The sequence below is a fragment of the Amblyomma americanum genome, chromosome 9, assembly GCF_052857255.1.
Source record: "Amblyomma americanum isolate KBUSLIRL-KWMA chromosome 9, ASM5285725v1, whole genome shotgun sequence".
Taxonomy (NCBI): domain Eukaryota; kingdom Metazoa; phylum Arthropoda; class Arachnida; order Ixodida; family Ixodidae; genus Amblyomma; species Amblyomma americanum.
In genome coordinates, this window is record NC_135505.1 from 142626470 (window position 1) to 142636926 (window position 10457).

At 44.9% G+C, this 10457-nt stretch overlaps 1 non-coding gene across 1 annotated transcript; it reads right to left on the reverse strand.

The window, feature by feature from the left end:
* Nucleotides 1–3185: 3185 nt before the first annotated feature.
* TRNAR-CCU (transfer RNA arginine (anticodon CCU)) lies at nucleotides 3186–3258 on the reverse strand. Its single transcript has one exon. It is a non-coding gene; the product is annotated as a tRNA-Arg (tRNA).
* Nucleotides 3259–10457: the final 7199 nt, after the last annotated feature.

Sequence of the window (10457 nt, forward strand, 5' to 3'; positions counted from 1 at the left end):
GCAGGTTTCCTTTTGTGCGGTTCATGTTGTTCGGTGTGGTTTGGATATGCCAGGATTCCAGAAGGAGTCTTTTGTGGTAATTTGTTTCCGTTCCGAGGATGCGGGTTTCTTCGAAGTTGATTCTATGGTCTGAGTCCTCGGAATGTTCGGCTACTGGATTGCGCTCTCTTGCGAATGCCTTGTCTCCTTCGACGTGGTGTCCCTTTTCACAAACATCCCCGTGAAGCTTGCGGTGACCGCTACCCGAGACGCCCTCCAACTCGGCGACACACTCAGCGCACGAACCTCGTTGAGTGTAAATGGTGTGTGCCGCCTCCTGGAGTTGTGCCTATCAAACACATACTTCTCGTCAAACGGGGAATTTTACCGACAAGTGAAAGGAGCACCAATGGGAGCATCCACCTCTGTCGTCATGGCCAATTTAACCATGGAACACGTCGAACAGCGAGCCCTCAACTCATTCCACCCGAAACCAAAGATTTTCCTCAGGTATGTCAACGACTGCTTCGCCGTCTTCAAAAGATCTGAGACTCAAAATTTCCTTCGTCATTTAAACTCCGTAGAACCTGACATTTAGTTCACGCTAGAGGTGGAATAAGAGAACTCCCTGCCATTTTCGGACGTCCTCGTGTCCCGAAACCACAATGCCATTCAATTCTCCGTATACCGCAAACCAACCCACTCAGGCCGGTCTCTCCACTTCTCTCGAACCACCCGACAGTCCATAAAGCATCAGTGGTGAAGACGCTGTCCAGAAGAGTTGAGACACACTGCAGGACAGAACTTGACAGAAAAAAAGAACGACGCACGATATTCAAAGAACTCATCATGAACGACTACCCAAAAGACTTTATTCAAAAAAACCATTCGACGTCAAAAACACAACATTCGTCAAGAAATCAACGCACAAAGACCAACGCCACCACCAAAATACGTCACTTTACCTTATGTCGGAGGTGTCCGCGAGACCATCGCCCGAATCCTGAAAAAATTGGGTCTCCAGGTTGCGCACAAGCCCACAAACAATGCTGCGCTTTGCCTACCTGTTCCCAAAGACCGGCCGCCGAGAGAAAGAGCCCAAGGTACATCGGCGAAACCAAAAATTTCAAAGAAAGAATTCGGCAACATAAGAACGACGTCCGCAAATTCGCAAGAGAGCGCAATCCAGTAGCCGAACATTCCGAGGACTCCGACTATAGAATCAACTTCGAAGAAACCCGCATCCTCGGAACCGAAACAAGTTACAAGAGGCTCCCTCTGGAATCCTGGCATATCCAAACCACCCCGGACAACAGAACAACATCAACCGCACAAAAGGAAACCTGCCCCCAGTATATGCCCAGGGATTCGCTCTTCACCTCAACGAAAAAAAGTCGCCATTCACCACCTCCCTGCAGTGCGCCAGCATGACTAACAGCCAAAACCCCCCTCCCCTCCATACTTAAAAGACGCTAGCCACTGCCCTCAGTCACCGCTGATGAAGGAGCCGCTAAAGTTAAAATTTTTTGGTTGGAGATGTGCAGTTTATTATACGTCTTCAAACCCAACCAGACAGGCAAATCTGTCAAAATGTTTAGTTTTCAGGTTATAACCTGCAATTAGTCTTGAATTCAGGTCACAACTTGAACCTGAATTATAATACGATAGAAATTAGAACAATTACTGGGTACAAGTTGGCCGAAAAAAAAGAACTCTACGAAGCACAGGAAAAAAGTTCACAGTGTTGTAACAATTAAGAAAAGCAAATTAAGTAAACAGCTGCATCGAGCCCCATCTCAGAGAGAATTATTTCAGTCAACACATCCTCGCCGCTACAAAGCAGGCTGTGTATTCGCCAGCAGTCAGAACAAACCCTGGACGCCAAATGTTAGCATATCAGCTTCCATGGCTTTTTTTTTAATTATTGACGCAAGCATTGATATGAACAGCATTAGGCATTCTAACCTTCTAAACTATCTTCTATGTGAAGCTTCCATTTTATCGTACTTCGCTGTTATGAGACTACAAGTATGCTCGTTTGAAACAACCGCTTTAGAAATGTGTTTTATTTTAATTATTTTTCATTTAACCTGTCTGCGTGCTGGACCCATGTATTTGTCTCATTTTTTCGTGTGTGCATAATAAAATGTAGAATTGAAATTGCGTGGAGTGGCACAAGCACCGCCACATGTCTCTTCCCGCAAAACAAGAGGAGAAAACTTCGCCAAGCAGTAACTGGTTTTGTTCTAACCACCTTAACCATAATTTAACGAAGTTTAAAATAAGGTATCACACAATTAACTATACAAATTACAATTACAATTACTATTACAATTAACTATATCAATATGGTAGAACAAGGTTGGCCTTGCAGAGGCAACGTTTTCGTTCAGCTGATTAAAGTGGGCCATTTTTGGAGAGAACACTGATTACACGAAGCAACTTTAATTAAGCAAAAGCAGGTTTTAATTTACTACACCTTCGAAGGGTGGCGTGACCTAAAGAGAAGGATATGATTTCTAAGCCGTAAATCTCAAGATAGCCCTTAATTAGTTCAAATGAGTGCTTTTCTTCCCACAAACGATTTGTTTGTAAAGAATACGAAGAATTGTGCTTTCAGACCTGTTCAGTTTGGGAACACCTAGTTAGTTGTTGACTAGGATAGCGCTCCACACTACGCCCCCCCCCCCCCCCCCTAGCTGAGCGCCGTAGAATAGCACGTCTTAAACTTTTTCGTAAATTTTTCCATTCCTTGCATTTTGATAACCCTACATAAAAAGAGCCCATCGCATCGCCCGCTTTCGCCATCAAAATACAGTGTGTCCTCCAAAAGCCCATACTGTGACCTTTCAGCGATTATTTTTCGTACATACAGCACGAGACTGGAATGACCAGCCCACCGAAGTTGCCACTATCGTCAACCCACAAGCATTCAAGCGGCTCATCGAAAACCTCTCATCATAATCTATTACCATTTGTTTGCCATAACCACCCACTCCCTCATGTAATGTCTCTACTGAGACCTTAGAAGAAATAAATGAATGAATGAATGAATAACGGCAGGCTGTATTGCTTACCTGCGTTGTGTGCCCAGAAGAACAAATACCGTCGAATTGGAGCGTGCAGCGAAGGTGTACGAAGACAACTTCCGGGTTCCCACACTCCGTCGCGCCGTCCCCTACATGAATAAAAAAAAATTTCGCCTGTACCCTCGGCGGGACTCGAACCCGCAATCCCCGGTTTAGGAGACCGATGCCTTATCCATTGGGCCACGAGGGCTCGGACGGGAATCGCTCCAGGTTTGCGGTAGACAACGAGAGCGGAAAGACAGCTGCTTTCCTCCTTGCCATTTGTCTCGGAGAGCGTTCCCTTTCTCTCTTCCGCAACACTTTCACAGCGGGAAGAGAGCGAGAGAGAGTGAGAGGGAAACAGAGCGGGTTGCACTTGTTGAGCGAGCGCCAAGTTTTTATCTGGGGCAGTGAAAAAATAAAGAGAAAGGGAGCCTGGAACGCGGCAGAAGACGAGTGGGTTTGCCAGTCGTCCCTGCCGGCAGACGAGGTGTAAACGTGTCCAGCCGGTCGGGCGCATGCGACACCGTATCGCAAGCGCAGTAAAAAAAATAATAAACATAAACACGACGAAGATCTTTCAGCGATAAAGAGCATATAGGCACAGACAAGAAGAAGAGAGCGGATTTACTTGAAAGGCGGGAACTATTTGATTACAAAGTGCACTCACATGTCATTACATTATAAATGTTTTCAAAGTGCACGTCAAGAAAAACGCTGCCTTAAGAAAGACAGAAACTTATATTAGGTCACGATGCTTTACACATTATGGGAAAAATATAAGGAGACAGTATACGTGCCACAGATATTCAGTGAACTTCGCGAAGAGTTTTGCAATTTCAAAACTAAACCTAAAATGATTAAAGCGATAATGAAAATGGTGCTCATCCTTGAAGATAAATCAATGATGACCTCTTGCATGCTGCATCCTACTTTCGCTGTTTTTGCTTCAGGTTTCAGAGTTGTTTAGATATGGCTCATTTCAAGCCGTTATGATGTCTTCTGTTTATTTTTGTTCCCTTTTTTCTCGCGCTGTATTCCTATTTGCTCAATATGTATACATAGTTTTCGCATAATGCGCACGTACTAGTGCGCCTAATGTCATTGTTTTGTGGATAACTTTTTGTACACATTCCGTGATTCAGCGTACTGCCTGAGAAACCAACGAGCACGTTGTGCTTATGTTGGACAGGAAAAACTCGTGTACTGAACGATGATGATTAAATTTTTATTTGATTTTATTTGGAGGAAATCTGGTTACTGGTTACTGCAATTAACATTTAGGATTATCCTCTTTTGTTCATTCTTTAATGTACCGAGCTGCATCTGCTATGTTCTATAGACGCAATAATTGGCCGGAAGTAGAGCCGCATAAACCCACAAGCAATGTGGGAACGTAGACTTCATTTATTTATTTGTACATATAAAGATGAAGCGATTCAATCATACAACATTAGGAGCAGGCTTATAAATTTTTTTTCTAATGATAATGAACGGATGTTGCCTGCTAAGGAATTCCGAACTTCGGAGCCGAAGAACCATGGCTTGCTGCATAATTTCAGTTTTTACTGATTTCTGCACACTGCTCGACCGCTGTACACAAGGATGACGTAGACAGTACAATCAGCGCCAAATGAAAGGCAACTTAAATGCAAACAACAAGATGAATATTTCAGTTGAGGAAGGTCTGCTGATTTTCGCTTCAAAGGCGCATTAGAAGGCGTGCTGGCTTTTTAAAAACGCTAGCATACTTCCTCTCCCGTCGCTATTATTTTTGTATTTTTGTGTTTGCCTTTCAGTTGTCACTTCATCTGACGCTGGTATTGCGTTACTTCGCAAATTGGATGAGAATAAACCCGGGAACACAAGCGATATGTACGATGCCCGAATGACAACTAATTGGTTCCTCGGAAGGAGCGGAATTTAATATGCGGGAGCTCCCATCGGGCAACACAGAGATGAATAAAAACATTAAGAAAGCTTGAACGTTAAAAATAAAGAACATCCGAAATCACGTGACCCGCCGCGGTGGCTCAGTGATTAGGGCGCTCGGCTACTGATCCGGAGTACCTGGGTTCGAACCCGACTGCGGCGGCTGCGTTTTTATGGAGGAAAAACGCTAAGGCGCCGTGTGCTGTGCGATGTCAGTGCACGTTAAAGACCCCCAGGTGGTCGAAATTATTCCGGAGCCCTCCACTACGGCACCTCTCACTTCCTTTCTTCTTTCACTCCCTCCCTTGTCCCATCCCTTACGGCGCGGTTCAGGTGTCCAACGATATATGAGGCAGATACTGCGCCATTAAACCAATTATTATTATTATTATTATTATTATTATTATTATTATTATTATTATTATTATTATTATTATTATTATTATTATTATTATTATTATTATTAAATCACTTGTATGAAACTCATCGACTGCTGCGAAATCGAAACGGAATTCGAAAAGCGGAAGCAGAATGAAAAGAACGTCGGAATAGGGCATGATTGGCTGCTACTAAGCTTGGGTTACTAAATGCGCAAGCATAGCTTAGTATTGCTATACTGCTGTTGTGGCCAGTACTGCTACAACACTGCCTTCATTAGGTCTGGAACTAATAAAAAAATAATGCCTTTCAGAGACACGTATGTTATCTCTACTATTTAAGCATTGACTGGGGCCAAGAAGGCCATGCTGCTTGCGTTCACACTTAAGTTACTAATGCCCCTTGTCAAACGGAGGTGCAATGTTTCAGCCCCAAAACCAAAGTGGTAACGTACAGAGTCGATCGCACTTGCCTAGAGCGCTCGCGCGGAGTGCTGCGGAGCAAATGAAGTGAAATTCTTTCCCAACTGCATTGCTAGCATTGAGGCGCTAATGCCTGTGCGGTTCACTTGTCTATTCGTCTTCTCTCCAGCGCAAGCATTAACATTTTGGCGGTAAAATTCAGCGCGAACGGACGAAGGACACAGAAAGGGGACAAAACAAGCGCTGCCTCGAAACTAAGTTTTATTTAGAAGGAACACAAAAATATATATACACAGAAAAAAGACATAGGTGCGATAGGTACGTAGTACACAGATAGCGAAGAGGGCACTATCACCTCCAAACTTCAAAAACCCAAATGTACTGCGTCACAGATCAAAAAAAGGTGGTACATCAAGAGGCATCTAAAAAACCTATCTCACTTTCAAATAACGCGACCGAGGGAGTGGTGACACAGACATCTTTTTCCTTTCGATAAGATATGTCTCCATAATATCCCGAGTGCGCTGGTCGCGATGCCGGTACAACACGGTGGTTTCCTTGAAATCAGCTTTGCACACCTCTTTATTTTTCTTCGTGCTCTCTGCATAGTGTTGAGCGATGCTTGAACGAACGGTGTCTGAAGAAAGGCTATCGTGTTCCATGAGCCAACCGTTCAAGCATCGCCCGGTTTGTCCAATATACACTTTTTTGCAAGAGAGCGGTATCTCATACACAACGCCGCAAACACAACCCAAAAACGGGGAGCGGTGACGCACTGTGCGCACGAACGGGCTGACGTTACGCCGCCTATCTAATCTACTTTTTGTCATGGCACAAAGGCGTTGCACTTTAAACAGCGCTCTGCACACGACATCCACTCCAAACCTCCTCCCAGCATTCCTAAGGTTGTGCGACATGCGATGCACATACGGAATTGCCACGGTTTTCTTCTTTTTTTCCTTTGTTCTCCCTCCTCACCGTTCTTAGCGTTCCCGGAACGACCAGCCTTTACCGTGGAAAGGAGCTTCTCACACGCTCTTGAGATGACAGAGTCTGCAAACCCTGCGGCTGTAAGCCTTTGTACTTGAAAGAACACACCATCTGGGATGCTATGCAAACAGGACTTGTCAAGTGCGGAACGTAAACACGAGAGAGCGATACTAATCTTGACCAACTTGGAGTGCCCTGACGAAAAGTTCAGTATCGGCTTCTTGGACCTAGGTTTGTTCACCCAACTTGTTTTGTCCCCTTCCTGTGTCCTTCGTCCGTTCGCGCTGAATTTTACCGCCAAAATGAACTACATCCAACTCGCCCAACTCACCATTCTTCTGCAAGCATCAGTGAAAGTTAATATGTGCTTTAGAATTTCGCCTTATTTCCCCCGCACAGCGCATCTCGAACTCTCTAGACAAGTGTGATCGACTCTGTACAATTCCTGACATGCTTCGCCTGTAATTTTTTTTTTAAGTTAACGTAAAGCCACCCCGAGTACCTGAAGGGATTCGACCCTTGCCACAAAATAAGCATACCCGCTTTAATGAATAGAAACCATACTGAGGGCTTAATTTTTACTCCCACGTCTGATCAATATGGCCTTAATAAGGAGACAAACAAGTAGGATATTGAGAAAGCCCTTGCAAAGTCATTTTTCGGCGCAATGTGTTAACTCGATCAGATTCGTTTCAGTTAATTGCAACGGTTTCGTCGATGTGCCTTGTGTTGCTTCATTCTTTACTCGTGACCTCTGTGCGACAGCAGAGCCAACATAACTCTGATTTATTCATCTGTGCCATCAGGAGGCACTGCATTGATTCAAAGGAAGGATTATATATCGGTACGTTTGTAACACCGCCTTTCTATTCTTTCGAGGGTGAGGTCAAGTTATATTAATAATAGTAATTGTTTTTTCGGGAAAGGAAATGGCGCAGTATCTCTCTCATATATCGTTGGACACCTGAAGCGCGCCGTGAGGGAAGGGATAAAGGAGGGAGTGAAAGAATAAAGGAAGAAAGAGGTGCCATAGTGGAGGGCTCCGGAATAATTTCGACCAGCTGGGGATCTTTAACCTGCACTGACATCGCACAGCACGTGGGCGCCTTAGCGCTTTGCCTCCATAAAAACGCAGCCGCCGCGGTCGGGTTCGAACCTGGGAACTCCGGATTAGTAAGGTATATTGTATCAGTTTCATTTCTAGGGACGTAGTACCCGCCTCATCAAAGCACACCATAGCATATCTTACTGCTTCATTTTCATACGATCGCAGATATAGAGAGCTCGTTAAATAGAAGAAATTGTGAAAGACAGGAACACAAAATGTGCACAGACTCATCACACTCATTAGAGTTTTGTACCAAGGTGGTATACAGCCTTCTGTACATTGAACATAAGCCGAAGTTAAAAACCTAGGAGTTCGAAGCTGTGTGACGTTTATAATCGTGGGAAGTCGAGTGTATGACGGCTGAATTTGGCATGACTTAATTTGGTCTGCGTATTTCAATCGTGCAATGCTTGAGATTCATTAAATGCCGATTGGAATTTCATGAGACTGTGCTCTACATTTTTTATTTGCTTCGTCAGTGAGCTTTAGCAAGATTTGTTTCTTTGCATTTATTGATTTTTCCGCGCTCACTGCAAAAAATTTCACACCATATCGAAAGCAGGCTCCTGCTTACTTGCGCATTTAATCTTCATGTGGGATCCTTGGACGGATAGGAGAATGATATTTCAGTCAGCAAGCTCCGCGGCCACCGGTGGGCCAAGAGGCTTGTGGCTAATTAAGTTTTTTGCTGTAAATACTGTAATCTACAATTAGAGCTACTACTATGCTGCTTGCACCACTGCTACTACTAGCGGTACTACTAATACTTGAACTACCACCAATAGTGTCGCTGCTACTGCTACTAGATCAGGTTCTACAACTATTACTTGACGCGCCAACACTAATTCTACTACTCCCATCACCCCTATTAGGCTACCAGCCATTACTACCGCGTAACCATCACTACCGCTACAGAAAGCTATGCGCTTTCTGTTTTGTGAAGAGGCCATCGGGGACCGCTCTTTTCCAGAACACAGCCGAAGCAATAAACGAATCGAGTCACAAAGAGTGTCTAGACCGTGCCGTGTTGGACAGAAGCCAGCCGAACAAGCAGACGTGTTCCGCACCGGTCAGGCAAGGCGGAGGAACGGAGTGAAACGAACATGCTATACGAGCTTGCGCAAAAGGCGGGAGAGGGGGCGCTCCAACCGCAAGAGAGATTGCACCGTAAACGCTTCGTCCGGTCATCACCTTCGGGCGAGTGCAGTGATAACAGTGCTTGTTTCACGGGGGTGCAACAATTCGGAGAAGAGAGTAACTGTGATCTAGCCTACACTTCTCTTTCCTTCCTTGCACCTTGGCTGTCGGTCAGTGCCAGGGCCGCCGATAACGCGTCGGGAACGCCGCAGGGACGCAAAGGGACAGCGCGCGGACAGCACGGGGCAAGAGTGAGCTCATACGCCACGAAGCGCTAACTTCAAACTCTTTATTTCTTTGGCGATAACTGCAACATTTGGTTAGGAGAAAAGGAAAGATGCAACAGCAATCTATAAGGTTGGATACCACGTGTCCAGGAAGGAAGAGAACTTTTGGAGTAGAGGCTGAAGAAAGAAAGAAAGAAAGAAAGAAAGAAAGAAAGGAAGAGAAAGAAGGAAAGAAAGAGAAAGAAGGAAAGAAAGAAAGAGGGAGGGAAACGAAGAAAGAAAGAGAAAGAAAGAAAGAAAGAAAGGAATAAGGAAAGGAAGAAAGAAAACAGGCGCTATACTGGCGAGCATTGAATTAGTTTCGGGCACCTAGTGTTCCTGCGTTGTCAACGGTGTTGTGAGCGAAAATTAGCGGAGAAGCAACAAAGGTGGGCCACATAGGTCACGTGATCACATGGCGTCATCGCAACCTGCCCACCGGATTGTGAACGAACTGAGTACCGTGACAGGTGGCAGTTAATGATTGGCCACAAGAGGTTGCTCGGGAAGAGGAGCCTTGGTAGCACAAGCCACCACCGGTGGCAGCACCTGCCATCGCAGAGGGCACTGGCGCATCGCTTAACCGCTGCACCAGGAGGGCTATGAGGACTTCCAGGGATCTATGAATGTAAATTCGACAATGACCAAATTCCGCATACACATTGGCACTAACCTATTAATGCTGTCGCGTCATACCCTTAAGGCACAGCTTAAGTGTCCCCTGAAGCTTTTTTTGTATTTAGCTTGAAAGGAGTTGACGGAAAGTGACGAAAAATGTCCGGCACTGATTGCACCCGCAGACAGGTTCGGATGCTAAACGGTTTACCGTTGTGGTCAACGACAGCGAAGATACGCGGCAAAAAAAAAAAAATTAGATGTCATTGATGTCCTGTCCAGCAACACTAGTTTAGCGTCTCGAAGAAAATTAAAACTAAAGTTTCTGTTGTTTTAGGTCCAATAAAAAATGTTTCCATCATCATCATGTATGGTTTTAATGCAGTCAATGCTCTTCTTTATTGGTAAATAGATTTCGTACATGCATGGGAAACATCAAGCAGATCGCAGCCCATTTAGCATCAGTGATTAGGATGATCAACTTCTTTCTTCAGGCTTCTGACCTGCGAAACCAGGGTCTTCCATCCGCGACCACTCGCCGCCCTGATCGAATGCTCTGCGA